Genomic DNA, 22,635 nt, shown 5'->3' with positions numbered 1-22,635 from the left:
TCAGTTTCATAAGACCAAAGTAAGCAATAGTGATGAATTGATCAGTAAATGATTACTGAAAAGTTGCCACAAGGACGACAATTGTCCCTGCACAGCATGTAGTCGAAGTCTCCTCGGGGGCTTCTCAGCCTCTAGGTACAAACAGAATTAAAATCACTGCTCCTGCGGAAACCACTGCTAGTCCATGCGGCGCCCATGTGCATTTAGAATAAGCCAGCCCTTCAGTGTGTGGCGCCCATGTGCATCTAGAACAAGCCAACCCTTCAGTGACTGCAGCGGCGCCCAGCTGAAGTTTCACAAGCAGATAGCAGGGTGGATTTTGAGCCCATCGCTCCACAGCCAGACACCTTGTGCTCTTCACAGCGAAACAATCATGTCCCACAGCCTGCTTCCACCCACCCTGGACCCACGAAGCCTCACCTGGTTCTTCCTGTGAGGTTGGGGGGTGTTTCCGTGAAATGACAGTCTTCACTACCTGGTATTCTCCACATTCTTCTTAGACGCACTTTGCTCATGAATGCTGTCCCAGGACTTCTCGAGGGCCTATGGCCTGGATCAGCATGACAGTTGAGAAGGGTGTCACTTGGGTAGAGTGTCCTGGGACTCTGAAAGCTGCATTTCCTTGAGGTGATGCTCAGACCTCTAGATTCCTCAAGTGTCCTTCCTTCTTTCCTTTTCTACCTCTCTCCTTCCCAATGAGTGCATAATCATTGAGTACCTACTGTGCACATTGCATTCACTAAAACTGTACTGTGCCCCAGGTGGAAATGAGAATGGTCCTTTCCCTCACCTTGGGTCACGTTGGGCTACCCCAGAGGGCTTCTCGTGCCTTCAAGACTCTCAGACTCTTGCTCCTTCAGTTGTGCCTGGAGTCTCACTCTCCAGGGAGAGGCTCAGACTCACACTCCTGGTGCAGGGCCAGGGGACCTGTCTCCAGGACAAGCGTCATTGCTGAGCTCACCACTTCATGCTTCTGCAGTCCTCTTTTCCTAAATAAAAACCATGCAAATCTACACTGACTCTGAGCTTGCCTCAGTGAGTTCATCAGGCGCTCAGACACGTCTGTAACCCCAGCTTCTGCTCAATCTGGAGCCTCCACTGCCTATGAAATGTTACATAATGAGATAAACAATAAATACTAGGTCTTCACGCCAGTGGAGAAGAAGTCCCAGGCAGTACAGAGTGCAGATGAATTTCAAGATTGAATGGTATCTTTGTGCCCAGGTTCCTGGGCTGTTCATTTTCTCCATGAGGTGCAAGAGGTAACAGGAACAAAAAGACCAGCCCGCAACCCTAGAGACTGGCTTTGGACAACAGAAGAATCTTCCCACTGTTGCATTTCTGGTTATAAAGGCTGGTTAGGGAAGAACATATCTGAGAATATGATTCCATCAGGAGGAATTGCAATTCCAAAACTTCCACGTCTACTTTATCTTGCAAAGGAGTGGAAAACCAACATGACGGTCTAAAGGAGGCTCAAACAGAGATTCAGTAGGAACCACGGTCCTCCACTACCTCAGACCTTCAGAACATGCTGTGCAGGGTGGTACTGCAGGTGGTCCTTCAGGGGACAAGGAAGTAGAGAGCTGACCAGCAGGGAACAAAGCAGAGCTCGAAAGAGGATGGAATGCCCAGGACCCAGGAGCTGGTTAGGAAAGAGACCAGAAGGACAGAGCGCCAGGGACTGTTGAGGGGACTGGGAAGTAGTGATTGCTTTGTCATACTCAGATAAAGGGCCTCTCTCATCAAAGCAAACAGGGAAGGGAACCTAACCCACCAACCCAGAGGCAGCGCAGGAGGGGAGTCGCAAGGTGCTGTGCTTCAGGGCTGGCTGTGTGATGTATTAGCCGCAGGGTCATTGGCAAAATGCCCTCTTGAAGGCTCAGCCTTCTCAGCTATAACATGGGGATTCTTGCTTGAGCCTGGGAGGTGGAGGTTGTGGTGAGCCGAGATTGTGCCACTGCACTCCAGTCTGGGTGAGACAGTGAGACCCTTGTCTCAAGAAAATAAAATAAAATGGGGATTCTGCTCATTGTGATGAAGATGAATGAGAGTGATGTTGGCAAAGCTCTTAGTACAACCTGTGGTCCACGCTAGCCATTGTTACCACAAGCTATTATTTACGTTTACGGTCTTACCGGATGGAAGGTGTTTTTAAATTTTTTTCACCATTTGGTTCAGTGTTCCAACAGTTCATCATTTATCTGTTTAAAAATGAGTTATAATAATCAAATAGTCACCAAAAGAGTACAAAGGCATCCTGCCCAGTTTTACAGCTTATTCTAGACCTGTAGTCTTTAGGGGTTCTCAAAGCTGAGGGTTTAGACACCTTCCCAGAAGGAGACCTCACAGCTCCCTGTTCTCAGGGAGTTAAGGCTGCTGGATTAGGAAAGCCATCCTTCCACACTTGCTCTGACAGCAGCGTCTCCTTCCATTGCTGAGCCCATAAGTCCCCGACACTTGTCCATCTCCACTGCAGCTGGGCAGGGGCCTGTGACCAGCCTGGTTTGGGGAAAAAACACCTTCCAAGGAAAACTTCTGGGAGAGATTTTTCTCTCTGAATAAACAATGAGAGACACACAAGGAGGGTGCTCCTTGCCAGCCTTCCTTCCTGCCTTTCAACATTGTCCTGTGAGGGAATGTTCGAAACTACCCCTAGGATCATAAGGACAGCCACCTAGACATTGTCGAACAACAGAACAAACCCTGGAAAATGCTCCCCTGCGGACTTCTCCTTAAGGTGTCAGTCACTTCAGTTGGATACGCTCTTACCTGCAGCCTCAGACATGCTCTGTTTACGCGTCAGATACTCGTTTCTTGAGACTCTGTCTTTGCTGCTAAACACATGGCACGGCTTTACTGTTTTCTGGCTATGTGACCTTAGAAGATCTGCTGAAGCACTCTGATCCCTAGTTTCTTCTTCTGTTAAATGAGCATCATAATAGGATTACCTGGAAGGATTGCAAAAATAGAAATGCAAGCATGGGCCGGGTACGGTGGCTCAAGCCTGTAATCCCAGCACTTTGGGAGGCCGAGACGGGCGGATCACAAGGTCAGGAGATCGAGACCATCCTGGCTAACACAGTGAAACCCCGTCTCTACTAAAAAATACAAAAAACTAGCCGGGCAAGGTGGCGGGCACCTGTAGTCCCAGCTACTCGGGAGGCTGAGGCAGGAGAATGGCGTAAACCCGGGAGGCGGAGCTTGCAGTGAGCTGAGATCCGGCCACTGCACTCCAGCCTGGGCGACAGAGCGAGACTCCATCTCAAAAAAAAAAAAAAAAAAAAGAAAGAAATGAAAGCATGTAGACATCCGCAAACACACACTCCCCAGCTAAGACATCTGTAGTTTGTAAGCCATTTGCACTTGACTCATGAGTGCTTCCAAGTGTTTGCACTGGAAACATCCTCTCTGAAGTCTTGTTTACATTGGTATTTTGCTTAACAAACCCTTTCATCACAGACTATGCAAACGGATATTATCTATTCCAGGCCAATGGAAAGGCCCTACAGTGGAGCTGGGGAGACATCGTATGCTTTGATTTTAAACATAATATGTAAAATTTCCCAGAGTAGTTGCAGAGATAGAGCTGGAAGACAACGCTGATCAGCCACCTAACAGGCAGTGGTGGCTAGACAGCCCCGGACTGGGGTCCGTGTCCTTATGACCTAGGCTGCAGAGGACTGATGAAGTCAGCTTCCTTTGCATTTCCTGGGGTTCTGAGTAGTGACTTTTCCCTCTTCTAACTACAGAATGTCCACATAGATGGACTAGTCACTAACTAAACTATAAACTGGATGGCTTTGATCTTCACTTTTGTATGATCCCATTAATATTCACTAAACTCTAACAAGTAGCCTTGGGTTACACAGTCTTATTGTCCTCTAAAACACAACAAAAAGCATACTTTAAAAGAACTCAAAATACTTTGAAATCATCTTTAAACAAATCCATAAGATTTCCCTAGAAAGTTAATAAGCACTTAAGGTAAGGAATGCATTAAAAGGAACAATGAATACATTTTAACCTAAATAAACAACCCAGCATTGGAGTCAAGACCAGGGCCTGGGAATCTCCACCCAACAGGAAAAGCTCAGATCTCCCCTTCACCCAGAGGAGGCTCCAGAAACAGGCCTTTCAAACAGAGAGAAAGAAATTCTGGTTTTACTCTTCCTCCTTCATTTTTACTGCCTGAGGCTTCCTCTCCAGGGCTGCTGAGATGAGGTAAGGACAACTTACCTGAGTCAGTCCCAGCTGGAGAACCAAGGTAACCCCCTAGAGAGGACTCCCCTTGAGTACTGGACCGTAGCCCCCAACCTCAGGCTGCGTTCAGTCTCCTTCCTTCACGAGTCACATCTGGATAGACAAGATGGTCAGTAGTTGTTATTTTGCATAAGTTCACCCACAACAGCTATTGCACATATTCCCCATGTCAGGCACTGCTCTGAGTCTCTGCCCACATTATCACCTTCAGTCCTTACAGAATGTCTGACTGGGTGGGAATGGTTGTTGCTATTTTACACATGAAAAACAAAAACTTGTGGAGGATAAAGAACCTGCTAAAGTCACACAATTCAGTCCAGTGCTGCTCCCATCCCGGTTTCATTACAGGGAGTCCCTGCTTGGAAAGCAATGCTCTCCTTCGTACCATATGACCCAGCCATCCCACTACTGGGTATATACCCAAAGGATTATAAATTATTCTACTACAAAGACACATGCACACGTATGTTTATTGCGGCACTATTCACAATAGCAAAGACTTGGAATCAACCCAAATGTCCATCTGTGACAGACTGGATTAAGAAAATGTGGCACATATACACCATGGAATACTATGCAGCCATAAAAAAGGATGAGTTTGCGTCCTTAGTAGGGACATGGATGCAGCTGGAAACCATCATTCTTAGCAAACTATCATAAGAAGAGAAAACCAAACACCGCATGTTCTCACTCATAGGTGGGAACTGAACAATGAGGAAACTTGGACTCGGGAAGGGGAACATCACACACTGGGGCCTATCATGGGGAGGGGGAGGGGGGAGGAATTGCATTGGGGAGTTATATATGATATAAATGATGACTTGATGGGGGCTGACGAGTTGATGGGTGCAGCACACCAACATGGCACAAGTATACATATGTAACAAACCTGCACGTTATGCACATGTGCCCTAGAACTTAAATTAAAAAAAAAAAAAAAAGAACCCCCATCTACCTTCGTGGCCAGTCCTGCCCTCCCTCAGGAAGAAGCTGATTCGACATCTTTCTGAGATCCTTATCATGTGAAAAGCATCCGCATGGTGCTGGCTCAATGGAGGCTGAGGCTCGTTTTCACCTGCATGAGAGGATAGCTGCCCCCAGAGGACCAGAGGACCCAGATGACGCGTGCTGCACATGGTGCCCGGGCCACAGGCACGTGGAGCAGCTCTAGGTTTCTACCTCACTCCCGGCAAACACGGGCAAAAGCCCTATCACAGTGTATCTTCTTCTTACCCTGCCTTCCATATGCTCAGCACACCCACTTTTTGTCGTGTTTTAGAGGAAAATAAGATTGTATAACCCAAGGCTACTCATTAAAGTCTGACTTCCAGAGCTCTTCCAAGTGACCCTTGGTGAAGGGGAGTGACAGGATACCAAGTGAATAATGTTACTTAAAGTCCTAAAGGAAAGAGGGGACTCTCACAGTCTTCTCTTAGTGAGTTATCAAGTTCATCACCAGCGCCACTGCTCTTCTGGAAAATCAGCAAAATTGCTGTAAATGTGCTTTAAAATACTCAAAACATCTTTCTAAGCAATAAAATATCACTACTTAGAAAGTAAGTGTCTGCGCTGTCATTGAGAAGTAAATAAACAGGCAATTTGATAGAAATAATTAAGATTTACACATAGGTAGTAACTAGACCTCACATTTGGGTATTGCTTTTTTCCTACTTCCTTTTCATCATAGATAGTAGGATTATAGATTTAATTTATTATACATAAAATAAGCCTTCCAAGAGGAAATGTTCATTGAGGGTTTAAATGCCTTTCTGTGCTTTCCTACTGTTCATCTGCTTGATCTGAGGCCACGCCTTTCTGTCTCAGAAAGGAGGAATTAAAAAAACACCCTCTAAGATACTTAAGATCATTTGAATTGTATTAGTTCTAGAAAGGGGACTTTTACTCTGTTTCCAACAACCGAGTGAGTGCAGAGAATGCGTCCACTGAGTGAGATCACACAGAAAGGAGAGACTGGGATCCTATTACAATCTTGGGTTGGCCTAGATTCATCTGTTCAATGCGTATAATAGATTTGGGACTTGGGACAAGTGAAGTACCTCAGGGGCTCATTTTTCCTTATTTTATACATTCGACAAATATTTATGGAGTGCCTAGTAAACAAAACAAAGAGATCTTACCAGATGACCCTCAAAGTCCTCTTCCAAACCTAAAGGTCTGTGAACCTCTTCTGCGAGTTAGTCTAGTCTAGAGTCTATACGAATGCCACACAAGTATCACTTTAATCAATTGTTGTTCAGTTCTTTAGTACATAGTGAGCTGTGAGCACTGACTACTGTGCTAAGTCGAGCAGGAGTGTTTGTTTTTTTTTAATAAGAGCCTCAGCATCTCTTACTATCTTGTTGGGAAAATAATGTATTCTTAAAAACAAAACAAAACAAAAAAAACAGTAATTTCCAGTGTTGTGGGAGTTCAATAAAGGGAGAGGGCAGCCGGAAAGGGAGTAATAAGGAAAAATTCCCCAAAGGAAATGGCACAGAAGTCAAACCTTGATGGGTGAAAGGAACTGTGGAAGAGGAAGGGAAAGTCATCCCCATCAGGGGCTGAAGGAGTACAGCCCTCAAGCTGAGCAGAAAGCAAGTCAGCCCCGTGAAACAGAAGCTCTGCGGGAAGGAGGGAACGTATTGAAGGCAATTTGCAGTTGCAATGCAATTCTCCTGCTAACTGCCTGGAGTTAGGTCAAACTTCATAGCCCTGCACAAGACTGCCCTCACTTCAGATGCCAGCTGCAGGCTCTGGGGTGCCCAGTCCACCTGCACGTCTGACCAACTAGCTACAAATTCAGGGCTTCCCTTGACCCACTCAGGTTTCATAATTGACTAAAATGACTCAAATAATTCAAGAAAGTGCTGTTCTTATGACAACAGTCATTAGAAAGGATGCAACTCAGCAGCAGCCCAATGAAAAGACACACAGAGAGGTTTGCAAGTGTCACAAATCAGGATGCATTGCTCTCCTGGCATGTCAATGTGAATCACCAACCAGGAAAGCTCGCCTGAGCTTCAGGTGTCCAGAGTTTTTACTGGGGCCTCACTGAATGAAGGATTGATTGAAGCACTGGCCATGTGATTGAACTCAATCTCCAGCCTCTCTCCCTCCCCAGAGGTCTCCCTCCCCAGGGGTCACTGATATCACATGGCTCAAAACCCGGGCCCTCTAATCACATTGTTGGTCTTTAGAGCATGCCAGTCCCCATCCTGAAACTGTCCAGTGATGCTCCATGAGTCACCTCATTGGTATAAACGCAAGCATGGTCTAAGGGTCCCACCGTGAATAACAAGGACTCCCATCACTGAGGAAATTACAAAGGTTTAGAGGCTTCCTCCCAGAAACCGGGGAAAACTACCAGTCAAATCCTTTCTTATACAACAATAGTCGATTGGAAGTTAGTAGTAGTTGGGGGCTCAAGAAACTAAGGACACAGTAGAAACATTAAGAACCTCTTTCATCTAGAAAAAAGAGTGTATTTAAATACATAGAGTAGCCAAACATAAGAGAAGAAAATTAAAATTGTCTAGGAATATTATATTGTGATCCATAAAAAATAATTACAATTAAAATTATGAGATTTTTAAGGACTACATGAAACAAACAAAAAGGCAAGACCTTAAAACACTGAATTTTTTAAAAGGGATTTAGAAAAAGACGGGAACTGGAAGTAAAAGGTATAATAAATGAAAGGAACCCAAAATATGTGATAGCAATCTATTTTAAGCCACAGTTTCACAGCTTCAAAGGGGCAGTTGAGGTCCAGGGTCTGAGGGCAGGAAGCAGGAAGGACATGTGACCAGGATTTACACTCTCCACAGGAAGACCCCACTCCTGTGTTCAGAGCTCCCTTCCAAACCTTTAATGATCAACTTTACTTTGGAAATTGTTATAAAAAATTGTCTCAAGAAATGGAGAATCCACTTTGTCTTCCAAGTGATAATCATCTTCCCTTCCACTTCTACAGACCCCAGCTACAGCCATGTGGCTATGAGAGGGGAGAGGGCAAGAAGGGGACAGGGCCCAGAATGTTTAGGAAGCACGGATCAGGGGACACTACATGAGGAAGAAGAAAACTAAACACGGGATGGCTTTGGTTTCTGGCTTAGCTGACTGTGTGGACAAAAAATGATTCTATTAACCGAGATGAGAAATGTTCAGAAGAGAAGCAAATATCAAGGTCAACTTTAGAACAGGATTTTGAGACATCAACATGGAGATGGACAGGAAGCAAGTAGAAAGACAAATCTGGGGGCCGGGGGTCCACATTGTCATCGGTTTTTAATTACTTACATGGAAACTCTTTACATTTAAAACAGACCCTTTCAGCTGGAAGAAATGTTGCTCTCCCAAGTTTAATTATTTGTATTTATATGTATTGTGTCTATGTGAGGGGGGGATGGATGGATGGATGGATGGATGATGGATGGATGGATGGATGGATGGATGGATGGATGGATGGATGTTGGATAGATAGGTAGACAGATTAGTAACTACCACCTTTGTCATCAGAATTTTTATCAGCCAACTTAACACAAATTCTTTCTGGGTTTCTATCTGTGTAGTAAAACATTTGTATTACTTCCAAATTTATCAAATAGCAAAGAAAACTGACAACCAGAAGGAACTTAATCTTTATGAAATTCCACTTCTGTCAGGCATTTATTCTTGAGCCATCTCATTTAATCTTCATGATGACCCTGAAAATCAGCCTATAAATCCTATTTTCTCATGTAAGGAAAACCAGCGTCTGGAGGGTTCTGCTCCAAGTCCCATGACCAGTCAGTGTCAGAGCCAGCACTGAAATCCAGCAGGCGAGGGATGGCCAGGAAGGGGAGCGTCAGACAGGCAGGTAGTCCTTGCAGTCTTTCTAGTCCAGTGGGACTTTTGAGATTGAGTTGAGTGATATGATACTTGAATGAGATAAAAATAACTGAGAACAAAAGGAAGGGATGCCAAAGTGGACTTAGGAAGGATGTCAGAAGAGCTCTGAGGTGAGCCCAAAAGGAGACAAGGCTGCTTGCATGGGCAGCCATGGAGGAGGAAAGCGCAGACAGAGATCATTAGAATACAGAACAGAGGCCCTGTATCTCCCCACCTGTCTGTCCTCTCCAACACATGCTACTGGCTGCCAGTGGCTCCCACCTCCAGTGCATTGATTGCCAGTTCATCCTACCACAGTTAGGCCTTGTTTAAAATTCTCCTGAAGGTCATCATCACCTTCATAGAAAGTCTGAGGCCTTAGCATAGCACCGAGGCCCATGGGACCTCTGATTCCCCTGGGCCGCTCCATTTCCTGCTGCCACTGCCAAGCACACTGCGCTCTCCTGGCTGGACCCCACATGCCTGGCTTTCTTAGTTCTCCGTGTCTCCGCACATGTTCCCTTAGCCCCAAATGTCACCACCTGCTTTTCATGTCAGTGCCCTCTTCTCATTTAAATTTCAGCTCGAGAAACTAAAATGTGGCTTTCTATGAAAAGATCTCACTGACAAGCCCAGCCCTCACAGACACACACAGGCACATGCACACACACGTGCATCTGTGCACATATGGACATGCCTCTGAGTCCACTTCTCTTGATAAACTCATCGCACTGAGTTTTTGTCATGCTGAGTTTTTGCACTTGGACAGGAACTACAGTTTTTCCTGCTTGTGTCTAAAGTGTGTAACATGCTATGTTTTCAATACATATTTGAGGAAGACGGCAGGGACAGAGGATGGAAATGGGGGAAGGAAAGAGAAAATGACTTAGCAGAGAGAACGGCAGTCCTCTCCTGAATCCAGGCAGAGGCCTCACCTGGCCCCCATCCCCCCTAATGGCAAACATAATGTCCTCAATCACTAGACGCCAACTTAAAAATTTTTAAACTATTTTTCATGTATTGCTTTTTAGAATGTAATTGCAAACACTGTAAAATTGTATCATTATTTTCCATTGCAATATGAGTCAAGATATGAGTTAAACGGTTTTTGCAGCCTCATCTAGGCATCCGACCTTCGTGGTAACAATTACTAAATCATGGTAAAAATCATAAATATATAATAATTACAAAAAATTATAAAACAAATGAGTCCTGAGTTCCCATTAGCAGACTTACAAATTTACTCCAAGCAGGTGAATTAGGAGCAGCACGGCTGCTGGCCCTGGAGAAGTCCCTCCATTTCCTGTGACTTGACTCACTCATCCACAGAGCAAAAGGAGTGAAGACTCACCATTGGAAGGGCTTTGGGAAGCTGATTTCCTCACTGGATGTTTCTGCTTCCATTTTTTATTTTTATTTTATTTCATTTTATTTATTTATTTATTTATTGAGACAAGGTTTCACTCTGTTGCCCAGGCTGGAGTGTAGAGCCATGATTACAGCTTATTCCACCTCCTAGGCTCAAGTGATCTTCCCACCTCAGCCTCCTGAGTAGCTAGAACCACAGGCACACATCGCCACGCCCAGCTAATTTTTGTATGTTTTGTAGACACAGGATTTTGCATGTTGCCTGAGGTGGTCTCAGACTCCTGGACTTAAGTAATCTGTTCACCTCAGCCTCCCAAAGCACTGGGATTACAGACATATAAGCCACCGCGCCCAGCCTGCTTCCATTTTTATAACTCCTCATCATGAAGCTCTCTGACTCCTGTAGATCTTACTGTCCCCTGACAAGAGTGAGAGCCTCCAAGTTCCTGGGTGCTAGCACATCACAGCCCACCGAAGGGCTGGCGAGAGGGTGGGCTCAGAGCAGGGGCCCTGAGACCTGCGACCCAGCTGGCTCAAAGTTGGCTCCCCGCAAGACGGGACTGTGGGGTGGGGCTGGTGGAAGGGCTCAGAGGTGCCTGGTCCTGGGAAGTCCCAGACACACAGCAGGAGACAGCAGAGCCTCTCTCTCCTGGCTGGGGCCTGGCTGGGCAGGGCTGTCCTGAGCTCTTCTTCCCAGTTACCTCGCCTCATTCTGCTCTCTCTCACCCTAATCCAGGGAAGGAATCAATAGCACCTCCCAGAGGAAATGAAATAAAAGGACTTTGTTGGAGGCTGAGGACAGAGGAAGCCACTCCAGGGATAAACAGGTCACGGAGAAAGGGATGCTAAAGCAGTGAGATCACATGAGCGCGAAGACTTTATTCTTACACCTCTGCTACCACGATCTGGGCTCTAGGGGGGAACACACGAACGTTCCTAAGCCTTTTCCACTAAACACACTCACATGTGAAATGGTTCAAGTACAATGAAGTGTCTTCCAAGTTCAGTGATAGCTGATGTATAACAACACTTTCAGCGACTGCCGTTCACCTGCTCTGACAAAAACTGTCATGATATTTGCTCGTGGATGAAAAACAAAGAAGGCTCCAAATTATTTATTTTCCTACCCCTTTGTCTGCCAGGCATTGGACTCAGTATTACTCCACATATGTTGTTCTGGTACAACATAATTCCCTTTCTTTTGATGAGGAAATGGAAATTCAAAAGCACTAAGTAACTTTTCCCAAACAACACACCTTGTCAATAGCAGGGTGTGGACGCACACAAGGGACTCTCTCCCCAGGGCTCCCAGATGGACATGCACCATGGCTCACAGCAGCGCCGGGCACACGTGGACCCGTACAACCTGGAGTGTCATATGAGTAAACATTTACTTATTTATTTATTTATTTTTTTTTTTTTTTTTTTTTTTTTTTTTTTTTTTTGAGACGGAGTCTCGCTCTGTCACCCAGACTGGAGTGCAGTGGCCAGATCTCAGCTCACTGCAAGCTCCGCCTCCCGGGTTCACGCCATTCTCCTGCCTCAGCCTCCCGAGTAGCTGGGACTACAGGCGCCGCCACCTCGCCCGGCTAGATTTTGTCTTTTTAGTAGAGACGGGGTTTCACCGTGTTAGCCAGGATGGTCTCGATCTCCTGACCTCGTGATCCGCCTGTCTCGGCCTCCCAAAGTGCTGGGATTACAGGCTTGAGCCACCGCGCCCGGCCGAGTAAACATTTATTATATGTTTATGCTTAAACTCTTTATGGCAAATGAGATTACTTTTCCATTTGCAGTATAAGTTTTCCTTTAAAAAGAAACCTTTAAATTGTTTTATGTTTAAGAAAAACATCAAGAAGTTACACAAATGACTGACACTGGCCAGCCCTACACGACCTCACCTGCCCTGGCCCCAATATCAAGCATAGGCTTTGAGGTTTCAGCTGTAGTTTTCCATGGCTTCTGAGCATTTATAGCATTGTGTATGATGGTGCTTGTCAGTAACCCCCATCACCCTGAATGACAACCTCTAGTTCCTACACACAAGGCAGGTATCTAGGCTACCTTGGAAATAGCTCCGCATACCCACTATGAATTATGCTTATTCGGGCCACTGAAGGCTGGGAAACCTCAGAGTTATCCAGAACCAGTGCTTTACAATGCGAATAGCAAGCAAATGAGGCTGAGCCAGAAGCATTCACACAGCCAGCACCTTTTCCACATGCAAGCAGCACTCAGAACCACACAGGCGGCGGGGGCGGGGGGGGCAGGGGGGTGAGTGGACTGGGCCCCAGAGGGACACCCAATGGCTAATTGGGCAACTGGGTCCCTGAGTCCTGACCCTCTCAGTAAGTAACAGCCGAGTTAATAGATCAGTGAGAATTCGCCGATGAGTCACCTAACAATTTCCATTTGTCACTTACCATAAGGCCAGCATTAAGCTTAGTGCTTAGGAAATATGTAAAGAATAATCATGGTTCCTGATTTCAAGGGGCTTTCACCCAAGTGGAAGAATAAACGTTAACTAACAAAATGAGTAAATGTGCTAGAAAAATAAGGAATAAGAGAAAGAACAGGAGGAGGAGGAGGAAAGGCCTGTGGAAGAACTGGCAGGGGGAGGGGAGAGGCCACTTCCAGCTAGAGCTCTCCAGGAAGGTCTAAGGGAGAGATGAATCTGAGCTGAGTCTAAAAGAGGGCACAATTTACACAGGTGGAGGCAGACTGGAGGGTGAACTGCATCTGGGCTTGCTACAGGCTTGCAGCTGGAGTCTGGACCTACCTTAAAAGCCCCCAAACCAGGGGCATAAGAGTCCAAGAGAGCAGATACCTTAGTAAGTCATGCATTTTAAGTGTCTTAAGCAACCGAGCTTTCCTTGTACCCTTGGGAAAAATAACCCTTAAATCCTACTCATATATTGATATTTCTAGTCAGTGAAAATAGCCACCTTTAGCTAAAAGTGACCCTGAGAGTCAAGAACAGAAAAACATCTCTTGGTTTGCTATACGGCTTTTGTTTTGTCTTGTTTGTTTATTGAGGTGGAGTCTCGCTCTGTTGCCCAGATTGGAGTACAGAGGCATGATTTCGGCTCACTGCAACCTCCACTTCCCTGGTTCAAGCAATTCTCCTGCATCAGCCTCCTGAGTAGCTGGGATTACAGGCGTGCGCCACCACACCTGGCTAATTTTTTGTATTTTTAGTAGAGAGGGGTTTCCGCTATGTTGGCCAAGGTGGTCTCAAACTCCTGACCTCAAGAGATCTGCCCGCCTCGGCCTCCCAAAGTGCTGGAATTATAGGTGTGAGCCACTGCACCTGGCTCTGCTGTATGTATTTGTTAGCAAAAACCACCACACAGACTCACACACAAGAACCTCATAACTAAACTACTGAGAGCAAATCCCAGTCAGCAGTCAGTCACACCTTCTATCGAGACGTGTCAGCACGCAACAGTCGCCAAGTGGAATCCTCTTGAGTCTGCCAGGGCAGGCAGAGGAGTCCCAGAGCCAGGGCGGGCACTGCTTTGCAAAGTTCTATTGGTAGCAATTCATGCAGAGGTGCCAGCATGAGAGCGCAGGGAATGTGCATGGCATTATCATATTGTGAATCAAAATAAAACGTGCCCATCAAATGTCTCCCTCAGAAGCAAACACACTGATGCTAATGTACAATCTGATATTTCCTCAGAATCAATAACATCTCTGCTTTTAGGTCTTTGTTACTGTAAATCTTGACAAGGTTTTGTCAAGTGATCTTCAAAAGGCCAGAGCCAAGACTGACCGCGGCCTGATGATTTGGAGGGACATGCCTTGGGCTGACCACTAGGTCTCATGGACTGGCCATGCCTGTGCCCACAGCAACTTAGTGACGAGAAACTGACTCGAGTTGATGAGACGGACACCTCCAGGGACTTATGAGAGCAGGAACGTGGCGCACGGAGGGGAATTCTGCTGAGGAGTCGAAAACACTGTATTCTCTGAGGACAGGGAAGACGAGAAGTGGGGGCCTTTGCTCTCCCTCAGGAGGAGGCACCCCATGATGCCACAGGCCCCAGAGCAGCCCTGGAGCGAGGCGGAAACCCACCACAGCTCATGCGCCACAGGAACATGACCTGGGGCAGCCACAGCAAAGCAGGTGACACGGCGACCTCCCTCCTAAAAGCTCAGGTGAGGAAGCTTGGGGGTCCACGTGCTGGCAATGGAAGCCTCCAGGGGTAGCGGGAAGGGCAGGGCTGGCTCTCCATGCTGCCCCACAGCCCAATGCGCTCCAGACCCAAGACAAGCTCCCCTGTGTCCTTACCTTCCTGCACTCGTTGCTCTCTGGCCCACCAGCCACCAGGGAGCTCCTGGCTCCTGCTTTTCTTCACCCACATCAGGCAGGCACGTCTGAACTTCCCTTTTCCATATCCCGCAACCCTCCGCCGCACTCTTCCTACCACCGCCCTGCTTCAGACTCCCACTCTGTCCCCTAGAATCCCACAGGCACTTCCCACCCTCTCCCTGGCTCTGGTCTCCAACATCTCTCAAAATCCTGCCATCCACACTGCAGCCAGTGTGGTCCCGCCACAGGGCAAATCTGCCTGGTCTCTCCTTCCTCCACAGCTCTCTGGGAACACTGCATTGCCTGCCCTGAAAAGTCGATGCTTCACTGTGGCTTGTCAGGTGTGCATTGCACGAGGCGGTACATTTGGTTCAGATGCTCTGCAGGTGTGAGTCATTCACCAATCCTGTTCATGAAGACAGCTGCCGTCTCTCACAGGCTGAGCCCTCCCGTTAGGTTTGCCGGGAGAAGAAACCACTCAATAACAGGTACCGATCACCTCGACCACCCTGGGTGGTTCTTCCATTCCTTAATCAGAAACAAGTTTGCCAAACAAAGAGTGACTCCACCGAGCATTTGTTCCAAGAAAATTTGCCTTGTACTGTAATAAATAACTTGTTCCTTTTTACCCCCAAAATATCAACCATCAATCCTCAAAGCGTAATCCTGGGTCTGTCTTCACTGGAATCACGTGAGGGCTTGCAGCGATATAGATTTGCTGGGTTGCCTTCAGCCTTTTTGACCCAGCATCACTAGGCACCAGGCCCAGGAATCTCCATATTTAACGAGTCCTATGTTTTAGCACACACTAAAGTTTGGTATCATGGATGTATCTCCCTAAAGTATAATGTGGGCTTACCCATTTGTATTTCTGCCCACATGGTTTGAAGTGGAAAGTGTTCAGGAGCTTTGAACTGCACTGGCCGGCCGCAGAACAGAGCGCCACCGTGCTCAGGCACAGCCCACAGGCCCTGGACTCCTTTCTCCTTTACTACAACACGTGGGGTCCCTTGGAGGAGACAGCATGAGGCAGGACCCAGCTGACTACCTGCGTGTGCCATTTCAAGAGACCCGAGCTACGTTTTGTGAAAGGGCATCATGAATTGGGTCAGAGGCATGTAGAATGATCTGTTGTAGCATTTTAACATGAACACTCTCAGGACACACCTGGTGCTCATTGAAGGCACTGTAATGAGAAGCCTTCACATTCAGAGCCCGTAAGACCACCAATTAGATTCCAAAAAGTAGATAAAGGCACAGTGTCAGACGTGTACAGGCTGTTCTGCCAGGATCTGCCTTTTCATACTTTTCAGCCCATCAATGTAGCTTTGCCCAGCTCCACTCTATTTGCTGTAGAAATTCTTGCTTTGGGGATCAAACACCTACTGTTTTGTTTTGTTTTGCTTGTTTTTAGAGACAGGGTCTTGGTCCGTCGCACAGGCTGGAGTCCAGTGGCACGATCTCGGCTCACTGAAGCCTCATTCGCTCAGGCTTAAGAAATCTCCCACTTGAGCCTCCCAAGTAGCTGGGACTACAGGCACGAGCCACAGTGCCCAGCTAATTTATTTTTTGCTTATTTTATAGAGACAGGGTCTCCTTATATTGTCAAGGCTGGTCTCAAACTCCTGGCCGCAAGTGATCTTCTGGTGTCAGCCTTCCAAAGTGCTGGGATTACAGGCATGAGCCACCTTGCCCAGTCAAGTGTTTTTAATAATTTCTCCCCAACTGAAATATTAGACTCTCTCTTGCCTTCTGTGGAAAGGGTTAGGAAATAGAGGAGGAAGGTGTGTTGAGTGTGGAGGATGCAAACAGGGACACTGGCCCCAGGGTCAAGGCAGTAAGAGAAAGACACGTGTTTGTGCCAGCGCAAGGCTGAACATGCTTACAGAGTGATTTCGCGTGCACCACTCCATGTGGGTGTCACCACAACCATGTTGTGATGTAGGACGGACAGCATCTAACATAAAGGACATGTCTTTATGTCCTGGGGAAAGACAGCTGGTTTTGAGGCGAGGGCTTGGCCTGGGGTCTCACAGTGGTGGGGCCGAGGTTCTGTGGCCTCAGTTTCACCAGGGTGATCAGCCATGGGAGAGGGGGCGATTCGCTGGCCGCAGGTTTGCGGACACTCGGGATATATCAGCTGCCGTTCCGGGGAGCCTTAGACATCTGTTTTCCTGAATCTTTGTTTTTTTCTGTGTCTCCCAGACATTCTCCGTACTCCTCTGCTAGAAACAGCAGAAAGGGCCTCCAAGTACAAGCACATGCCCAGGGCTTCTGAGACTGCAGCAAGACGCAGGCAGTTGTTTTCTTCCATTAAGCCCTGCCCTGAGCGGAAAGAAATCATCTCTAAGCTCCTGTCTTGGGTGACATGTTCCCTGACACAGGGTTGCTTTTCCTCACCTGTCTAAACTAAATAAAGAGGATCCAATATCCACTCAACGCTGATCTTTTCAACAGATACTCAAAGGATAAAGCAAGGATAATTTATTCTCCTTCTGTTTAATCCCATAGAGTGGATTGTGAACTTCCAAACAGACACATTCTTCGGAGGAGAGAGCCCCCTTATCAGTTTGGCCCTGTCCAAAATAACGATAACTCCACGTAGCCTTTGCCTGCAGGATGCATTTGTCCTCTGTCAATAACTAATTGTCAGGATTGCATTTGCCTCTGGGGAAGGGAAATCTGAAAAACATTTACATAAACATAAAAACATTTAGAGCCCAGGCTTCTAAATGCATGTGGGTTACAACCAACTTCCCACTTTAATTATGCTCCCAGTATAACCCTAAGAGCAGAGGGAAGGCGGCCGTCCTTCCCTTCACTTGGCTCAGCTTGGGTGAGACGCTCTGAAGAAAAAACACACAGACATTCCCAGTTTATTTCTTGAAGAAGCTATTTCTTTTGTAAGGCATATAATATCCAGGTGGGTTCTGCATACTTCATGAACAGAACATTTAAGTTGCTCTTAAATTGAATTTTAAGCACAATTTTTAGATATAACCACAGATTATTTGTTTGTTTGTTCAAGCTAAAATTAAAGCTGGCCATCTACATACACTGTCCGTAGAGCGACAAGGATTTGCGTTCTGCCGCCTGCCCAACAGGTCCACCGGAGACCAAATACCAAGGCAAACCAGCAATTTGGTGTGGCTGTGCGCGCACTCGTTTCCCCGCCTGAGTACTCTGAGGTCATTAAGGGGTGCTGGGTTCTTTAGGAAGACGTTCTCATTAAGTGAAAGGTGTCGAACTGCAGTTTAATAGCAGCCTAGGCATAGGCGTCCATGACACACACACACACACACACAAACACACGAACACACTCACACACAAAAACATACAAACACACTCACACTCACAGTCACACACGAAAACACACACACAAAAACACACACAAACACACAAACACGCACACAAACACACACACACAAACACACCCACAAACACAAAAACACACACACTCCACACACAAAACATACACACAAACACACACACACACAAACACACACACATACAAACACACACAAACACTCACAAACACACAAAAACATACACACAAAAAACACAAACACAAACATACAAACACACACACTCACACACAAAAACATACACACAAAAAACAAACACACACACAAATACACACAAAAACAAACACACACTCACAAACACACACACAAACACATACACACAACACACGAACACACATACACAAAATCATTATTATATTTACTTATACAAGTTATATTTAAACTATGCCTACATGCAGCATATATGTTGCAAAACTATTCCCCCCTACAGGCCAAAGAGGTTGTTTTTCTCATCTTTAAATTCCTAGAAGTGAGTATTCAGTTAAAAATCATCAGCATATTTGGCTCCAATTATATTATCCTTGATTTCTGAATTTTTTCATTCCGACATATCTACTGGGCACCTATTGTGTTCCAGACAATCTACAAAGCATATGGATACCAAGACAGTCTTCTCAAGGAATAGTTCATCTACCAAACTGAGTATTTTGATCTTACAAATGAATCCATAAAGGATTGTGGATATTAAAGAAGGATTCAAGATCAGTAGAAAAGTCCAAGTATTTTTTACTTTGAACATAACCCCCTACGTTTATACTGTTTGCGCAGAAAATAATAATAATAATAATGGCCTCTAAATCCTTCCTTTCTTGTCCATTTGTTTTTTAACTCTTCACTGGAGTGTGAAACCCTTGAGGGCAGAAACTCAGGCCCAGTGGCTTCTGCATTGCCAGCTCCTGGCCCCTGGCAGGCACTCGCTGCTGACAACCTGACCGACTTACTAAATAAACCAATATCGACATTTTCATGAGATACCAGGACATGAGCTCCTAACAATGTTCAGCATTCAAAATATCAGAATATGAGGTAGGATGCTCCAAAGAAAGAAATCAGCCTTCCCCATCCCCAGCCTCACCCCTGAGAGAGACGTGCCATGGGAAAGAAGAGCTTCCAGCACTGGGAAAAGCGCGCATCCCGGCACTGAAACGCAGGAATTCCAGGAATCCCGTCACTGCATGAACAGTCTGAATGTTTGAAATAAGTAACGTGAATGATGACAACACAAACCCTACATACTGGCACTCACATGCCAGCCCCAGGCGAGGGCTGCAAGGAGAGCTGCAGGCCAGTTGGAAATGTGAATGACTGCACTGCCGATGTGTTTTTTAGGCTGCTAATTTTTACAGCCAAGAGAGTTGCTATTAGAAGTTCACTTCAATGTGGCTGAAAGGAATGGAAATGAATTGACAGATGTTACAGGTTTTCTTTACCTTTAATCTATATGCATAACTACGCCCTGGGCTGAGACCCCTTTCAGATACACTGATCCAAGGTAAACAGTAACATACTGCAGGTCCTCAAATAACATCGTGTCATTCAATGTCGTTTCATTATAATATTGATAAGAAAAAAAAATTGATTCCAGCTGGGGCCACTGTCAGTGTGGTGTGTGCGGTTCTCCCCATGTCTGTGTGGGTTTTCTCCACGTGCTCCCGTTTCCTCCCACATCCCAAAGCGGTGCACATTAGGTTCACTGGCCCCTGTCTGCGTGAGTGTGGGTGTGAGTGTGTGTGCCCTGCAATGGGATGGCATCCTGACCAGGGCTTGTTCCCCCCTTGCACCTTGACCCTGAGCTGGAATAAGTGTGTTAGAAAATAAATGAATGAATGAATGATACAAATTCCACAAATTCTTGTAAAATAAAAATGCATCAAGTCTACCATAACCACTCAGATGCACAACAAGAAACAATGCGGTCTGAAAAAGCTCAGCAAGTCCCTCGTATTCATGATGGCTTGTTTTTGCACTGCAAGGAGGTTTTCCTTACAATTTTCCCTTTGCAAATATTTCTTCCTTAGTTTAACCAACTACCACTATGACCACCATCACTCACTGTTGCAGCAAAACTTGGGTATATTGTCTTGTTTTTATTAATTTTTCTTAAATATATAGCTCACATTTATTTCAACGTTTAATATTTGCAGTGTTTTGGGTCTTTATTTAGAAGTTTGGTGATGTTTTTGTGACCAGAAATATGTCCCAGGAATTTAACTCTTGTTTATATCAATTGGCCTGTGGTAAGGTTGGATTTATTGTATGTTACTTTGCTTAAAGTTGTGGTTTCCGAGAATCTATTGGTGACCTCCAGTGAGGACTTATTGTACATGAAGCTATTCGTTTGTAAACCTTCAGTGACGATGGAGAAACAGAGTCCCGAAGGGAAGGACAGCTGGAGGCCTGCACCACCCGGAACCATCCTTCGTATCCGTATCTGTGAGTCTATAGTACCCAATGGAACAATAATGAATGGCAGCTGGCTCATACCTAACTAGTTGTCTTCTCATTCTGAAGACAGGGAGGATTAAATTGTTCAGCCCTTCTTTTGTAGGTAGGACTGAGAGACTCCATATAGCCAACGAGTTGTGATGAATAGTGACTGAAATGCTTCGTCGATAATGGAAGATGCTCCATTGCTCAGTTTCCTTTTCATGGGACCTCAACATTTGACTTGGCAGCTGTGTTATCATCCAGGGTCCCTGAGAAACCACTGTGAGCAGAGCATCACACATATGTGAGACAAGTACACAGTGTGGATGAGAAATACAGACATTTTGTAAAGCTGCTGAGACTGGGGGCTCTTTGGTGGTTGTTACTGCAGCATCATCCAGCTGACCCTGCCTGATATGCTAGGTTGCTAGCAGAGCGAAAGAAGGGCTTAGGGCCAAAGGAAGGCTAAGTCCCAATGCCACCAAGCCGCTCCCGTCTCTCCTTCCTGGGAGAGAGACTCCATCATCATCATGGTGCAGTGTGCACATCAGAAACTTGGATACTTAGATTCAATGCTGTTGTCAGAATAAGGTATGTTGGTTCCTACGGACTCTTCTGTGGTCTCCTGAACATAGTGAATGCTGACGAAAGGGTAGCAGTTATTCCATTAATTTTTAGTTACAAGATGTCTGGGGCATAATATGAGTCTAGATAGGAAAGGACGATAGCCCTAGACCTGCATTCAACATCAGCAAATATTGATTTGAAAGACTACCAATCACTATCTACGAGTCCTTTCCTAAGCAAAGCTGAACAGGCTAGAAGAGGAGTCAGAAGCATAAAGCACAGCCTAGTGGAGGCGGCCTCTAGTCGAGAGAAGTCCAGGTTGTTATGTGAGTCCTTGGGCATCTGTGAAGGCTCCCTGGAGGAGGTGATGTGGCAGCTGAGATCCGTGAGATGAGGCAGGACAGTCTGGTATGAAGAGGGTAAGACGAGCTCAAACAGGAAGAACAGTATGTGCAGAGGCGGGGAGAGGGAGGGGTGGTGCACGCAGAGAACTGCAGTGGCCATTTGGAGGCTACAGTGACTCCATCTAGAGGCTGATTTGTCATGCTGGCTTCTGATTAACCTCTGTTCCAGGCACACCTCTAAGATTTCCAGTCTGTCTACTGTTCCTTGTATAAGAGCAAGTACTTACTGTAAATCCTGCCCTTAGGTCAGCCAACCTTGATGTTATCATACTTCAATTGTCCTGCACCTCCCTTCTGAACCAACCCTCCCTGTGATCTCTAAGCCCTGGGTCCGGGGGTCATGGAGCAAGGACCCACCATCTTGTCTTACCTGAGACGCTGACGGGGCTCCTGTTGCTAAGTCCCTATTACATGTTTCTTTCTGAGAAACTGGATACATCAGCCCCTTTCTTCAGCCTCTTGGCTTCCTCGGACTTTGGGAGTAGGTTTGCATAGACCTGCCCACTGCGGAACAGGCCAGAAAAGAGAATGTGAGGGGCAGGTGATGAGAAACAGGGCTGCAGCCATTAAAAGCAAATCAAGCCACACCCAAAGCACGCCTAGATGTCTTCCTATCACAGCAAGTGAAACTTCTCAAGCTCCATTTCTTCTCTTTGTCCACAAGGAGTAATTTGAAATGAAGTCCTGCTGGGCGCAGAAGACAAAAAGATCTGTTCGCTCTCCCAACATCTGTGTCTAATCGTTCAGTAACTTGCCTCAAAGCTAGCTTACACGGAGCAGGGGCTGGGTCCAGCGGCATCATGGTGTTCTCCTGCTCCAGACAGACATTCTTATCTCCCCTCCTCCCATCTGCCATCGGCTTTATGGAACCCAAATTCTCAGGCTGCAAAGCTTCCAAAAGATGTCTGAGAGGAAACTCTCAACTTGGCAGTCGATGCCTCTGAATTGCTGAGCAGTGAATGGAATTTCTGCCTCTCACCCCACCCACTTTGGAGAACTCTGGAACCCAGGAATCACATGATACTGCCTGCATGGGTAATGTGAGCAGGAGAGAAACCCA

The 22,635-nt window shown here is 46.2% G+C and overlaps 1 long non-coding RNA gene across 1 annotated transcript; it reads right to left on the bottom strand.

Moving 5' to 3' along the window:
* Window positions 1-1,574: 1,574 nt before the first annotated feature.
* Window positions 1,575-4,357, bottom strand: LOC115894522. Its single transcript, XR_004054620.1, has 3 exons — window positions 4,240-4,357; window positions 2,773-2,951; window positions 1,575-2,204 (listed from the first exon to the last, which is right to left on the bottom strand). It is a non-coding gene; the product is annotated as an uncharacterized LOC115894522 (long non-coding RNA).
* Window positions 4,358-22,635: the final 18,278 nt, after the last annotated feature.

This window comes from Rhinopithecus roxellana, chromosome 18, assembly GCF_007565055.1.
Source record: "Rhinopithecus roxellana isolate Shanxi Qingling chromosome 18, ASM756505v1, whole genome shotgun sequence".
In the NCBI taxonomy this organism is placed as follows: Eukaryota; Metazoa; Chordata; class Mammalia; order Primates; family Cercopithecidae; genus Rhinopithecus; species Rhinopithecus roxellana.
Note: the sequence above shows the minus strand (reverse complement) of the source record. Positions and strands in the feature narration are given on the sequence as shown.